The following is a 14,801-nucleotide window of genomic DNA, read 5'->3' as shown; positions in this document are numbered from 1 at the left end:
TAGCCACTGTGAAATGAAAAGGCTGCAAAAAATGCTTCAGGAAAAAAAATTCTTCTAAAACTCTTCAAAACTATACACAAGAGACATATTGTGGGAACTAAAGTTAACGTAACACAATAAAGCCAGTTACCTTAATTCACCTTCTTATCTTTTTTAAATATTGGGTACCATGTCAGCCATTCTCCAATCCTTTTGCACCAACCTTGTCACAAGAGAGTTTAAGAAGATGAGATGCATTAGTCTGTCAATTAGGGTAAGGGTATGTGTCCACGTTCAGGATTGCATCAGGATTTGGTCAGGATTTTCCATCAGTATTTGTAAGCCAAAACCAGGAGTGGAACAATTAGAGGAAAAGTATAATAGAAACATATGTACCACTTCTGCATTTATCACCCACTCCTGGTTTTGGCTTACAAATACTGATGGAAAATCCTGACCAAATCCTGATGCAATCCTGAACGTGGACACATACCCTTAGTGTCCACGACCAAGAAGTAGCAGTGCTTTGGACGGCATCCAAAATGCTTCTTTTTAATCCCGCATGTAAATTCACTACAATTGAAATTGACATGCTGCGACTCGTAAACCCTCACCGCATGTCAGTTTCCGCAGGTGTTCCACAGGTACACGTACACGTATAGTGGATATGGAATTTCTAGAAATCCCATCCACTATGCTGTAACATCTGGCTGCTGCATTTTTTACACTACATAAATATGCAGCATCAATATTGCAGAAATTCCTGATTGTGGGCAAGTATACTTACTTGTCCCAAAGGACTGGCGTATAGCAAATGTGGTGCCAATATTCAAAAAGGGGACAAAAGCTGAACTTGGAAATTATAAGCCAGTAAGCTTAAACTCTACTGTGGGTAAAATCCTGGAGGGTATTCTAAGAGATGCTATGCTGGAGTATCTGAAGAGGAATAACCTCATGACCCAATATCAGCATGGGTTTACTAGGGACCGGTCCTGTCAAACTAATCTGATAAGCTTCTATGAAGAGACGTGGACATGGTATACATGGACTTTTCAAAAGCTTTTGAGATGGTGCCACACAAAATGTTGATACATAAAATGAGAACAATGGAAATAGGGGAAAATATGTGTAAGTGGGTTAATAACTGGCTCAGGGATAGGAAACAAGGGTGGTTATTAATGGAACACACTTGGACTGGGTCATGGTTAGCAGTGGGGTACCACAGGGGTCAGTATTGGGCCCTCTTCTTTTTCACATATTTATTAATGACCTTGTAGGGGGCATACAGAGTAGAATTTCAATACTTGCAGAGGACACTAAACTCTGCAGGGTAATCAATGCAGAGGAGGACAATTTTATATTACAGGAGGATTTATGTAAACTAGAAGCTTGGGCTGATAAATTGCAATTGAGCTTTAATGGGGATAAATGTAAGGTCATGCACTTGGGCAGAAGAAATAATATGCATAATTATGTGCTTGATTGTAAAACATTGGGCAAAACTGTCACTTAAAAAGACCTGGGTGTCTGGGTGGATGACAAACTCACATTTAGTGGCCAGTGTCAGGCAGCTGCTACAAAGGCAAATTAAATAATGGGATGTTTAGATGCTCATGAGGAGAACATAATTTTACCTCCATACAAGTCCCTAGTGCGACCACACTTAGAATACTGTGCACAATTCTGGTCTCCGGTGTATAAGAAAGACATAGCTGAACTGGAGCGGGTGCAGAGAAGAGCGATCAAGGTTATTAGGGGACTGGGGGGGTCTGCAAAACCAAGATAGGTTATTACACTTGGGGTTATTTAGTTTGGAAAAACGAAGGCTAAGGGGTGAACTTATTACAATGTATAAATATATGAGGGGACAGTACAAAGACCTTTCTGATGATCTTTGTACTAATAGACCTGAGACAGGGACAAGGGGGCATCCTCTATGTCTGGAGGAAAGAAGGTTTAAGCATATTAACAGATTCTTTACTGTAAGAGCAGTGAGACTATGGAACTCTCTGCCGTATGATATTGTAATGAGTGATTCATTACTAAAATTTAAGAAGGGACTGGATGCCTTTCTTGAAAAGTATAATGTTACAGGTTATACTGTATAAACTACATTCCTTGATAGGGCGTTGATCCAGGGAACTAGTCTGATTTCCGTATGTGGAGTCAGGAAGGATTTTTTTTCCCAAATGTGGAGCTTACTGTTGCCACATGGTTTTTTTTTTGCCTTCCTCTGGATCAACATGTTAATGCATATTAGGTTAGAATATGGGTTGAACTAGATAGACTTAAGTCTCCCTTCAACCTTAAAAACTATGTTACCTCAATTCCCTCAATATCCGTAGATGAATGCCATCTGGTCAGGGTGATTTTTCATTATTTCATTTGATTAGATGTGCTTTTGTGCTATCCTAGTTACATCAGATGGTGAACTTTGATTTTGAATGATGAATGATCCCTTGAAAAGTCAGTTCATTGGTGAAATGGATGAAAAGTGCCTGATTAATATTTCAGAATCTTATTTTGTCTAGTTATCTTGTTTTCATCTTTTAAGGGGCTGGGCTGATACCATTAGTTTTCTTCTTTTTGACATTAATGTATTTATAATTTGTTGTTGGATTTATTTTAATGTTGCTGATTTGTTTTTGTAATAGGCTTGGTGGTGGAAACACTGAGCCAAATCCCAAGGAATACCTGGAGGGTCGTGACTAGGAGCCTCACCCAATCTGACCATGGACATGCAGCAGCTAACAGTACCATGCTCTGTGGAGAGACAAGGAAGGTGATCCAGGTGCTACTCCAGGACTAACCTTGGGTATATGGCAGCTGACCCTTAGGAACGGGTAGCTGGGTTGACCCGGGGAAATGTCCAACAGATGCAGGCAGGCAGAGAAGATGACAGGAACTGCAGGTGCAGACAGGATGGTCTGACAGAGTGGTGAGAACTGGCAGGTGCAGGTGACTCGGCTGCCATTGAGGGGTAGTACTGGCAAGTGCAGCTGGCTCAGCTGCCATTAAGGAGAGCACTGGCGGGTGCAGCTGGCTCAGCTGCAGTTGAGATGAGCACTAGTGGGTGCAGCTGGTTCACCTGCCATTGATGTGACCACTGGTGAGGGAAGCTGGCTCGGCTGCCATTGTGGAAAGCACTGGCAGGTGCTGATGACTTGGCTTCCATTGAGGAAAGCACTGGTGGGTGCAGCTGGCTCAGCTGCTGTAGAAGGAAGCACCGGTGCAGCAGGCTGAAATGCAAGTACTGGGACCTGGGAACTGACAAGCATGTTAGGAACAAACTCACAACAAAAAACAGGCTCCTCCATGTTGGAGGAGGTGCTTTAAATAGTAAGAGACCTCCAGCTATTTGTTGGTGACACTTTAGAGGAATGTGCATGGCCTTTTAAGAAAGAGGAAGTGTGCGCACTTGCTCTAAGCACAGTGCCTGGAGATCTGCTGGGAGTGCCTTAACTTTGGGCAGTGGCAGACCCAGAAGGAGCAGGAAGGGAGCCTCGATGGTGAGTACGCTGATGTCTCTGCATGGAGAGAGGGACTACAGTTTTTCATTAGCTAATTTTATTATCTTGATTTCAATTATCTCATTATACTCCTGAAATGCTATTTCTGTATTGTTGGTGTGACGACACAGCATTTCTTCTTAATTATACCAGACGTAAGGCATGCTGCCGAAAAGCGCGTTACAGAAGAGGCACTCTCGCTAATATACAGGTAAATCATGTTTTCTAACTCTGCAGTTTAGCATTGTACATCTAGGTAGGGCAACATGCTTGGGCTCTCCTTGTGTTGGTAATCTATGCACTTTGCACTTTAGTACTTACTTAGTAGGATATGTTTACACTGGGACTGTGATATTTTGATTTGTTGCCTGTGTACTATGTATTAATTGGCTTGCTGCTATTACAACAAAACCTGTCAGGTTGTGGTGCCACATTTCTTGGCTCACCATCTGATTCTTTCAGTTAACCTGCTTTTTAATAGTTTTATGTCATGTTTTGTTTATTTGAGTTAATAAACTACTTTATATTTGTATAAGTTCTTGTGTCTTTTTTCTTATATGTTCTCAGACGTAAATTGCATAGAGCCAGAATCATAAACTGTTGTCTGAAATATTAACTCTTCTTGTAGGACAAAAATTTGCCTACTATATCATCTCCTGCAATTTCTTTTCTATTATCTTTGCTAAACAATTATGTTTGCTGATATGTTGATTACATACATTGTCCATTCTAGACCCAGTAAAAACTATGCAAATAGATTACATAACCAAACAATGCAGGTTGGCCTCATTCACATCTCCACACCTCCCAACCATCCCGGATCCAGCGGTACAGTCCCGATTTTGACAGTCAGCCCCGCGATCCCAGGTGGGACATTAGTTGTCCCGCACTGGTTGGGAGGTGTGTAATATCACCCGGTCAGCTCCCTGAGTCCCTGCACCTGCACAGCAGCACACAACATATTGCCTGCTCTGTGGGCACAGGTCCTGTGATGAAGTCACAGGATGGGAGGAGTCAGGGGGTCACATGATCGGAAGGACCTTCATGTACCGGACTCTGCTGGTTGTCATGGCGCTGGACGAGGGTAAACGTATGTGTGAGGTCAGGAGGTGTTTACAGTCTGGATGTAGCATTGCCGTGTGTGTACGAGGTGTACGGAGCACAGCCGCGTGTGTACGAGGTGTACAGAGCGGAGCAGCATGTGAAAGGTGTATGGAGTGGAGCCTTGTGTATAAGACGTGTACAGAGCGGAGCCATGTGTGTAAGAGGTGTGCGGATCGGAGCAGAGTGTAAAAGGTGTATGGAGCAGAGTGATTTGTTTATGTGGTGTACGGAACGGAGCCATGTGTGTAAGAGGTGTACAGAGCAGAGCCACGTGTGTACAAGGTGGGTGGAGCGGAGCAGCGTGTGCAATGTGTGTGGAGTGGATGTTGTGATTTTGCTTTTTGCTCCCTCTAGTGGTCATTAGTGATTTGACTCTGGAGCGTCTGTCTTTTCCTATATCCTCACCTGGGCCGTTAGTTCAGGGGCGTTGCTATATAAGCTCCCTGGACCTTCAGTTCAATGCCTGGCATCGTTGAAATCAGAGCTAATCTGTTGTGCTCTTGTCCTCTGATCCTGGTTCCTGTTTTTCAAGCTAAGTCTGCTTCTTTGCTTTTTGCTTTTGTTTTGTTTGGTATTTTGTCCAGCTTGTTCCTATCTGTATCCTGACCTTTGCTGGAAGCTCTAGGGGGCTGGTGTTCTCCCCCCGGACCGTTAGACGGTTCGGGGGTTCTTGAATCTCCAGCGTGGATTTTTATAGGGTTTTTGTTGACCAGATAAGTTATCTTGCTATATTCTGCTATTAGTAAGCTGGCCTCTCTTTGCTGAACCTGGTTCATTTCTGTGTTTGTCATTTCCTCTTACCTCACCGTTATTATTTGTGGGGGGCTTGTTTCTTGCTTTGGGGTCCCTTTCTCTGGAGGCAAGAGAGGTCTTTGTTTTCTTCTCCTAGGGGTAGTTAGATTCTCCGGCTGGCGCGAGTCATCTAGCGATCACCGTAGGCATGATCCCCGGCTACTTCTAGTGTTGGCGTTAGGAGTAGCTATTTGGTCAACCCAGTTACCACAGCCCTATGAGCTGGATTTTTGTATCTTGCAGACTTACACGTTCCTCTGAGACCCTGTCCACTGGGGTCATAACAGTATGCCAGGCCAGTATTAAATGTTTAATGCATTGCAGAAGTGGGATTATAAGAAAGAAAATTTTTTTTTTTTTTTTTCCCTCTCTCATTTTTTTTTTTCTTTTCCCCTTTACCTCAGAGTGGCTTAAGCTTGCTGCAGACATGAATGTCCAGACCTTGATTACAAGTGTGGACCAGCTTGCCGCTCGTGTGCAGGGTATACAAGATTATGTTACCAGAAATCCTAGGTCTGAACCCAAGATTCCGATTCCTGAACTGTTTTCAGGAGACCGATTTAAGTTTAGGAATTTCAGGAATAATTGTAAATTATTTTTGTCCCTGAAACCTTGTTCGTCTGGAGACTCTGCTCAACAAGTAAAAATTGTTATTTCATTCTTACGGGGTGACCCTCAGGATTGGGCTTTTTCGTTGGCGCCAGGAGATCCGGCATTGGCTGATATTGATGCGTTTTTTCTGGCGCTCGGTTTACTTTATGAGGAACCCAATCTTGAGATTCAGGCAGAGAAAGCCTTGCTGGCTATGTCTCAGGGCCAGGACGAGGCTGAGGTGTATTGCCAAAAATTTCGGAAATGGTCCGTGCTGACACATTGGAACGAGTGTGCACTGGCCGCTAATTTTAGAAATGGCCTTTCTGAGGCCATTAAGAATGTTATGGTGGGTTTTCCCATTCCCACAGGTCTGAATGATACCATGTCCCTGGCTATTCAAATTGACCGGCGGTTGCGGGAGCGCAAAACCGCAAATTCCCTCATGTTGTTGTCTGAACAGACACCTGATGTGATGCAATGTGATAGAAAAACCGCAAATTCCCTCATGGTGTTGTCTGAACGGACACCTGATTTGATGCAATGTGATAGAATCCTGACTAGAAATGAGAGGAAAATTCATAGACGCCGGAATGGCTTGTGCTACTACTGTGGTGATTCTACACATGTTATCTCAGCATGCTCTAAACGTATATCTAAGGTTGTTAGTCCAGTCACCGTTGGTAATTTGCATCCTAAGTTTATTCTGTCTGTAACTTTGATTTGCTCACTGTCATCTTATCCTGTCATGGCGTTTGTAGATTCAGGTGCTGCCCTGAGTCTTATGGATCTCTCATTTGCTAAGCGCTGTGGTTTTATTCTTGAACCATTAGAAAATCCTATCCCTCTTAGGGGTATTGATGCTACGCCATTGGCAGAAAATAAGCCGCAGTATTGGACACAGGTTACCATGTGCATGACTCCTGAACACCGCGAGGTGATACGTTTTCTCGTTCTACATAAAATGCATGATTTGGTTGTTTTGGGGCTGCCATGGTTACAGACCCATAATCCAGTCCTTGACTGGAAGGCTATGTCAGTGTCTAGTTGGGGCTGTCGTGGTATTCATGAGGATTCCCTGCCTGTGTCTATTGCTTCTTCTACGCCTTCGGAAGTTCCGGAGTACTTGTCTGATTATCAGGATGTCTTTAGCGAGTCCAGGTCCAGTGCATTGCCTCCTCATAGGGAATGTGACTGTGCAATAGATTTGATTCCAGGCAGTAAATTTCCTAAGGGAAGACTAATCTGTCGATACCTGAACATACCGCTATGCGTTCATATATCAAGGAGTCTCTGGAGAAAGGACACATCCGTCCGTCTTCTTCCCCTCTTGGTGCGGGATTCTTTTTTGTGGCTAAAAAGGACGGATCTTTGAGGCCTTGTATTGACTATCGGCTTTTAAATAAGATCACTGTCAAATTTCAGTATCCTTTGCCGCTGTTGTCTGACTTGTTTGCCCGGATTAAAGGTGCCAAGTGGTTTACCAAGATAGACCTTCGTGGTGCGTACAACCTTGTGCGCATTAAGCAAGGGGATGAATGGAAAACCGCATTCAATACGCCCGAAGGTCATTTTGAGTACTTGGTGATGCCTTTTGGGCTCTCTAATGCCCCTTCAGTTTTTCAGTCCTTTATGCATGACATTTTCCGGAACTATCTGGATAAATTTCTGATCGTTTATCTGGATGATATTCTGGTTTTTTCTGATAATTGGGACTCGCATGTGGAGCAGGTCAGGATGGTCTTTAAAATTTTGCGTGAAAATTCTTTGTTTGTCAAGGGCTCAAAGTGTCTTTTTGGTGTACAGAAGGTTCCCTTTTTGGGGTTCATTTTTTCCCCTTCTGCTGTGGAGATGGACCCAGTCAAGGTCCGAGCTATTCTTGATTGGACTCAGCCCTCGTCAGTTAAGAGTATTCAGAAGTTCTTGGGTTTCGCTAACTTCTACCGTCGTTTTATCGCTAACTTTTCTAGCATTGTGAAACCTTTGACGGATATGACCAAGAAGGGCTCCGATGTGGTTAATTGGGCTCCTGCTGCCGTGGAGGCTTTCCAGGAGTTGAAACGTCGGTTTACTTCGGCGCCTGTTTTGTGCCAGCCTGATGTCTCGCTTCCCTTTCAAGTTGAGGTGGATGCTTCAGAGATTGGAGCAGGGGCCATTTTGTCGCAGAGAGACCCTGGTTGCTCTGTTATGAGACCTTGCGCCTTTTTCTCTAGGAAGTTTTCGCCTGCGGAGCGAAATTATGATGTGGGCAATCGGGAGTTGTTGGCCATGAAATGGGCATTTGAGGAGTGGCGTCATTGGCTCGAGGGTGCTAAGCATCGTGTGGTGGTCTTGACTGATCACAAAAATCTGATGTATCTCGAGTCTGCTAAACGCCTGAATCCTAGACAGGCCCGCTGGTCATTGTTTTTCTCCCGTTTTGACTTTGTTGTCTCGTATTTACCAGGTTCAAAGAATGTGAAGGCCGATGCTCTTTCCAGGAGCTTTGTGCCTGATGCTCCTGGAGTCGCTGAACCTGTTGGTATTCTTAAGCATGGTATTATCTTGTCAGCTATTTCTCCTGATCTGCGACGTGTGTTGCAGAGATTTCAGGCTGATAGGCCTGATTCTTGTCCACCTGACAGACTGTTTGTGCCTGATAAGTGGACCAGCAGAGTCATTTCCGAGGTTCATTCCTCGGTGTTGGCAGGTCACCCAGGAATTTTTGGCACCAGAGATCTGGTGGCCAGATCCTTTTAGTGGCCTTCCTTGTCTAGGGATGTGCGGTCATTTGTACAGTCCTGTGGGACTTGTGCTCGAGCTAAGCCTTGCTGTTCTCGTGCCAGCGGGTTGCTCTTGCCCTTGCCTGTCCCTAAGAGACCTTGGACACATATCTCCATGGATTTCATTTCTGATCTTCCGGTGTCTCAGGGCATGTCTGTTATCTGGGTGATATGTGATCGCTTCTCCAAGATGGTCCATTTGGTTCCTTTGCCTAAACTGCCTTCCTCTTCCGATCTGGTTCCTGTGTTTTTCCAGAACGTGGTTCGTTTGCACGGCATCCCTGAGAATATTGTGTCAGACAGAGGATCCCAGTTCGTTTCCAGATTCTGGCGATCCTTTTGTAGTAGGATGGGCATTGACTTGTCGTTTTCGTCTGCTTTCCATCCTCAGACTAATGGACAGACGGAGCGAACTAATCAGACTTTGGAGGCTTATTTGAGGTGTTTTGTCTCTGCTGATCAGGACGATTGGGTGACCTTCTTGCCGTTAGCTGAGTTTGCCCTTAATAATCGGGCTAGTTCCGCCACCTTGGTTTCGCCGTTTTTCTGCAACTCTGGTTTCCACCCTCGTTTTTCTTCGGGTCATGTGGAACCTTCTGACTGCCCTGGGGTGCATTCTGTGGTGGATAGGTTGCAGCGGATCTGGAATCTTGTGGTGGACAACTTGAAGTTGTCACAGGAGAGGGCTCAGCGCTTTGCCAACCGCCGCCGCGGTGTGGGTCCCCGACTACGTGTTGGGGATTTGGTGTGGCTTTCTTCCCGCTTTGTTCCTATGAAGGTTTCCTCTCCCAAATTTAAACCTCGTTTTATTGGTCCTTACAAGATATTGGAAATTCTTAATCCTGTATCCTTTCGCCTGGATCTACCTGTGTCGTTTGCTATCCACAACGTGTTTCATAGGTCCTTGTTGCGGCGGTACGTTGTGCCTGTGGTTCCTTCTGCTGAGCCTCCTGCTCCGGTGTTGGTTGAGGGCGAGTTGGAGTACGTGGTGGAGAAGATCTTGGATTCTTGTCTCTCCAGGCGGAGGCTTCAGTACCTGGTCAAGTGGAAGGGCTATGGTCAGGAAGATAATTCCTGGGTGGTCGCCTCTGATGTTCATGCGGCCGATTTAGTTCGTGCCTTTCATGCCGCTCATCCTGATCGCCCTGGTGGTCGTGGTGAGGGTTCGGTGACCCCTCACTAAGGGGGGGGTACTGTTGTGATTTTGCTTTTTGCTCCCTCTAGTGGTCATTAGTGATTTGACTCTGGAGCGTCTGTCTTTTCCTATATCCTCACCTGGGCCGTTAGTTCAGGGGCGTTGCTATATAAGCTCCCTGGACCTTCAGTTCAATGCCTGGCATCGTTGAAATCAGAGCTAATCTGTTGTGCTCTTGTCCTCTGATCCTGGTTCCTGTTTTTCAAGCTAAGTCTGCTTCTTTGCTTTTTGCTTTTGTTTTGTTTGGTATTTTTGTCCAGCTTGTTCCTATCTGTATCCTGACCTTTGCTGGAAGCTCTAGGGGGCTGGTGTTCTCCCCCCGGACCGTTAGACGGTTCGGGGGTTCTTGAATCTCCAGCGTGGATTTTTATAGGGTTTTTGTTGACCAGATAAGTTATCTTGCTATATTCTGCTATTAGTAAGCTGGCCTCTCTTTGCTGAACCTGGTTCATTTCTGTGTTTGTCATTTCCTCTCGGCTGGCGCGAGTCATCTAGCGATCACCATAGGCATGATCCCCGGCTACTTCTAGTGTTGGCGTTAGGAGTAGCTATTTGGTCAACCCAGTTACCACAGCCCTATGAGCTGGATTTTTGTATCTTGCAGACTTACACGTTCCTCTGAGACCCTGTCCACTGGGGTCATAACAGTGGAGCCGTGTGTGTACGAGGTGTACGGAGTCGTGCCGTGTCTGTACGAGATGTATGGAGAGGAGCCGTGTATGTATGAGGTGTACGGAGCAGATCCATGTGTGTACGAGATGTATGGAGAGGAGCCATGTGTGTATGAGGTGTACGGAGCGGAGCCGCATGTGCAAGGTGTATGGAGCACAGTCATGTGTGTATGAGGTGTATGGAGCAGAGCCGTGTGTGTACGAGGTGTACAGAGAGGAGCCGTGTGTGTATGAGGTGTACGGAGCGGAGCCGTGTGTGTACGAGATGTACGGAGCGGAGCCGTGTGTGTATGAGGTGTATGGAGAGGAGCCGCATGTGCAAGGTGTATGGAGCGGAGTCGTGTGTGTACCAGGTGTATGGAGCGGAGTCGCATGTGTACGAAGTGTACGGAGCGGACGCTGGCTGTGTCAGATCGGAGCAGATATTGCTCCTCGCTCTGACACTGACTGGCACAGGAGGCACGGAGAGGTCTTTATCAGTGGCGTATCATAGCTGCAGCGACGTCAGCAGTCAGCGGCGCAGCTGGATGACACCATTCAGCGCCGTGGGAGTGGAAGCTGCCGGCTGCTGCAAGGGTGCGAGGTGAAAGGTGTGTGTGTGTGTAGTGATGGAGAAGGCAATGATGGGGGTGGGGTAACCATGTGTGGCCATTATACTGTATCCAGCATTGTGTGGGGCCATTACGCTGTATGGAGCATCGTGTGGGGCCATTATACTGTACCCAGCATTATGTGTGGCCATTATACTGTACCCAGCATCATGTGGGGCCATTATACTGTGCAAAGCATCATGTGGGGCCATTATACTGTATGGACCATCATGTGGGGCAAGTATTCTGTACACAGCATCATGTTGGGCCATTATACAGTATGGAGCATAATTTGGCCATTATACAGCATGGAGCATCATGTGGAGCCATTATACAGTATGGAGCATCACATAGGGCCAGTACACTGTACGCAGCATCATTTGGGGCCATTTTACAGTATGAAGCATCATGTGGGGCCATTATACAGTATGGAGCACTGTGTGGCCATATTTTTTTGTTTATAATTATTGTTTATGAAACATTGTGATCAGAAGTGCTAAATGGGTGTGGTTGGGGTGTGACTAGTTGTGAAATGGGTGTAGTCAGAGGTGTGGTCTAAAATTTGCCGCGGCACGCTGCGGGCGCCGCTAACTTTTTCCCTCTTTCCCTTCCTCGAAAGTTGGGAGGTATGACATCTCTCTGATCTCTGGATGCTGGTTGAAGGGCAGTTGTGAACTATATAAAGAGACTTTTTTTCTGGTCCAGGTAAAAAAAAAAATTCTGGTCTCTTCAAAATCTTGGTATAGGGGACTACGGCCCCAGCTGGAAGAACACAATACTGCTTCATTGACCATCACTGAAAACCCATAGACACCTTAAAGAATCCAGGTTGGTACAATCTGATCACCTGGCCATAAACCTCACTGCTCTCAGCTTCCTTAGCTTTTCGTTACCTCCTTGCTGTGGGGGCCCACCAAAATCGGGGAGCCACTAGTGGAGGTATGCAGCAATGGAAGCAGCTCTAATCCTGGCGAGTCAGCAGAAGGGTGAAACTCTTAATTTGCACCAACTTAGATATTTGTTGGAACAGTTCTTTATGCTATTGTGTGTTGATGATTCAATACATTATTACCACACTATTTTACCTTCATCCAGTGGTGTCTGAGTAATGTTCTGCCTACAGGGAGAGAGCGTGCATTCAGTGGTATGAGCCCTGCTCCATGCAGTCTTTGTAATACATCCGGGCCAGTGGACAAGAGCACCCACTAACCTGGAACTCTACAGTCGGCCTTCAAGATCTTGAATGCTCTTTGATTTTATCTTATTAAACTTTGTACTGTCTTATGTATTGTAGTGCAGCGGTGTTCCCGCTATGCAGTTTTGAGGCAGTGACCCAAGAAATTTTAAAGTAAAACATAGTTTTAATGTCCTAACTTACAAACAAAACACAATGGTATCCTCCGGATCGCAGGTGGGAAACAAGAAAGTCCTTAGATGCGTCCGGTTGCCGAGGACGACTGCACCAGTGGATAATGCTGCAGGGTGCCAGGAGTTCGCTCTGCTTGACTCTATGTTCCCTCACACAGGCTGAGCTTTTGCAGAGTAAACTGCTCTGCTTGCTTCAATCTCCACACTGACACACCTAACCCTCTGGTGCAGGGATTTTTATCAAAGAATCCAATTCAAAAATAAAAGCCCAGAGCTTGCCCAAAGCTAACATTCACTTTTATTCTGCATTGCAATCATAGCTGTGCCTATGATTGCAATGCACTCCCCTGGCCTCAATTTTCTTGTGTGCACATCTTGGGAGACACATAGCGATCCTTGCATATGACTCCAGCCACTGCCTCACATACCCTCCTCTGTTCAAACTTGTGGATTGAACATTTGTCACCATACAGGGGGCCAGTGACAGGGCATCCATATTTCCCTGTGACTTCCTCGCCCGATGTTCCACTGAGAACCTAAAGATTTGTAGGGTCAGGAACCATCTGGTGACTCGAGCATTCCTCTCTTTTGCATTTCTAATCCAGACAAGGAGAGAATGGTCTGTTATCAACCAAAACTGACATCCGAGCACATAGTAGCGTAGGGACTCCAAGGCCCACTTAATCGGCAAGCACTCCTCCACTACGCTATAATTTTTCTTCTCCACTGGGGTTAGTTTCCTGCTCAAGTAGGTGATTTGGTGTTCATCCCGGTTCACCTCTTGCAGCAGCACCGCTCCTAGACCTACCTCTGAGGCATCGGTTTGTACAATGAAGATTTTCGTGAAGTTGGGGCTAATGAGGACTGGCTGTCCATACAACGCTGCTTTCAAGGACTGGAATGCTTCCTCCGCTTGAGGATTCCATCAGACCATAACTGACTTCTTACCTTTTAATAGGTCAGTTAGGGGTGCCGATTTCCCTGCAATACTGGGTATAAACTGGCTATAGTACTCAATGATGCCAAGGAATGCCCTTACCTGCTTGGTACTCAATGACTTGGGCCAGTTTTGGATGGCTTTGATCATGTTTACTTGGGGTTTGATAACCCTGTGGCCGATCACATAACCTAAGTACATGGCTTCCATGAGTCATATTGAGCATTTCTTTGAGTTTGCTGTTAACCCTGTGATTCTGAGAGACTCCAGCACTGCTTGTATCTGGGACAGGTGGATATCCCTGTTGGTACTAAAGATTACTATGTCATCCAAATAGACCGATGCGTATTTCTGATGAGGCCCTCTAACACAATGTCCATCAGCCTCTGGAATGTGGCCAGAGCCCCATATAACCCAAAAGGCAAGACAACATACTGATAGCAACCCCTTGGTGTGATAAACGTGGTCTTTTCTTTTACCAATGCCATTAACGCAACCTGCCAGTAACCTTTGGTGAGATCGAGCGTGGTGAAGTACTGGGCCTCCCCCAGTGTCTCAATTAGCTCGTCCACCTGGGGCATTGCATAGAGCTCAAACTTAGATACCTCATTCAATTTCCTCATCATTACAAAAATGTAAAGACCTGTCTGACTTTCAAATCTGCACAATGGGGTGAGCCCACTCACTCTGTGATTGCTCAATGACTCCTAACTGGAGCATTTATTTTACTTCAGATGCGATTGCTTGCCTCCAAGCTTCTGGCACCCGGTATGGTTTCATCTGTTCCCTTACCCTGGGCTCGGTGACTATGTCATGCTGGATCAGCGAGATCTGCCCTGGCAGCTCTGATAATATGTCCGTATTGTCTTGTACCAGTGCCCGAGCCTCCCATCGCTGCTCTTTGAGTGCATCATTAATTCTAACCTGACCCCTGGCTGATGCAAGTGGGTTCCTGTTGTGAATTCTGCTCTTGGGCTCCCTCCGGTGGTTGTAAGTGGTAGTGCTGTCTTTGGATCTAAGCATGTCATCAGGTGCGTCCGCTGAGTGCAAGCCTTTCTGGGCTATTTAGTCTCGCTTGATTCTCTAGTCAGTGCCAGTTGTCCATTGTTTTTTGTAGGATTCACATCTCTGCCTGGTTCCTCCTGCTATGCTGTCCAATTCATCAAAGATAAGTCCTGGCTTTGTTTTTGCAGTCCACATGCTGTGGACCTTATAGCTCAGTGCATTTCTATGTTTTTTTTTTCTTGTCCAGCTTTGTCTGTGTAAGGATTTATTCAGCCAAGCTGGAAGCTCTGGAGATGCA

The sequence above is a fragment of the Ranitomeya variabilis genome, chromosome 1 (genome assembly GCF_051348905.1).
Source record: "Ranitomeya variabilis isolate aRanVar5 chromosome 1, aRanVar5.hap1, whole genome shotgun sequence".
Taxonomy (NCBI): domain Eukaryota; kingdom Metazoa; phylum Chordata; class Amphibia; order Anura; family Dendrobatidae; genus Ranitomeya; species Ranitomeya variabilis.
This window is presented reverse-complemented; position numbering follows the sequence as displayed.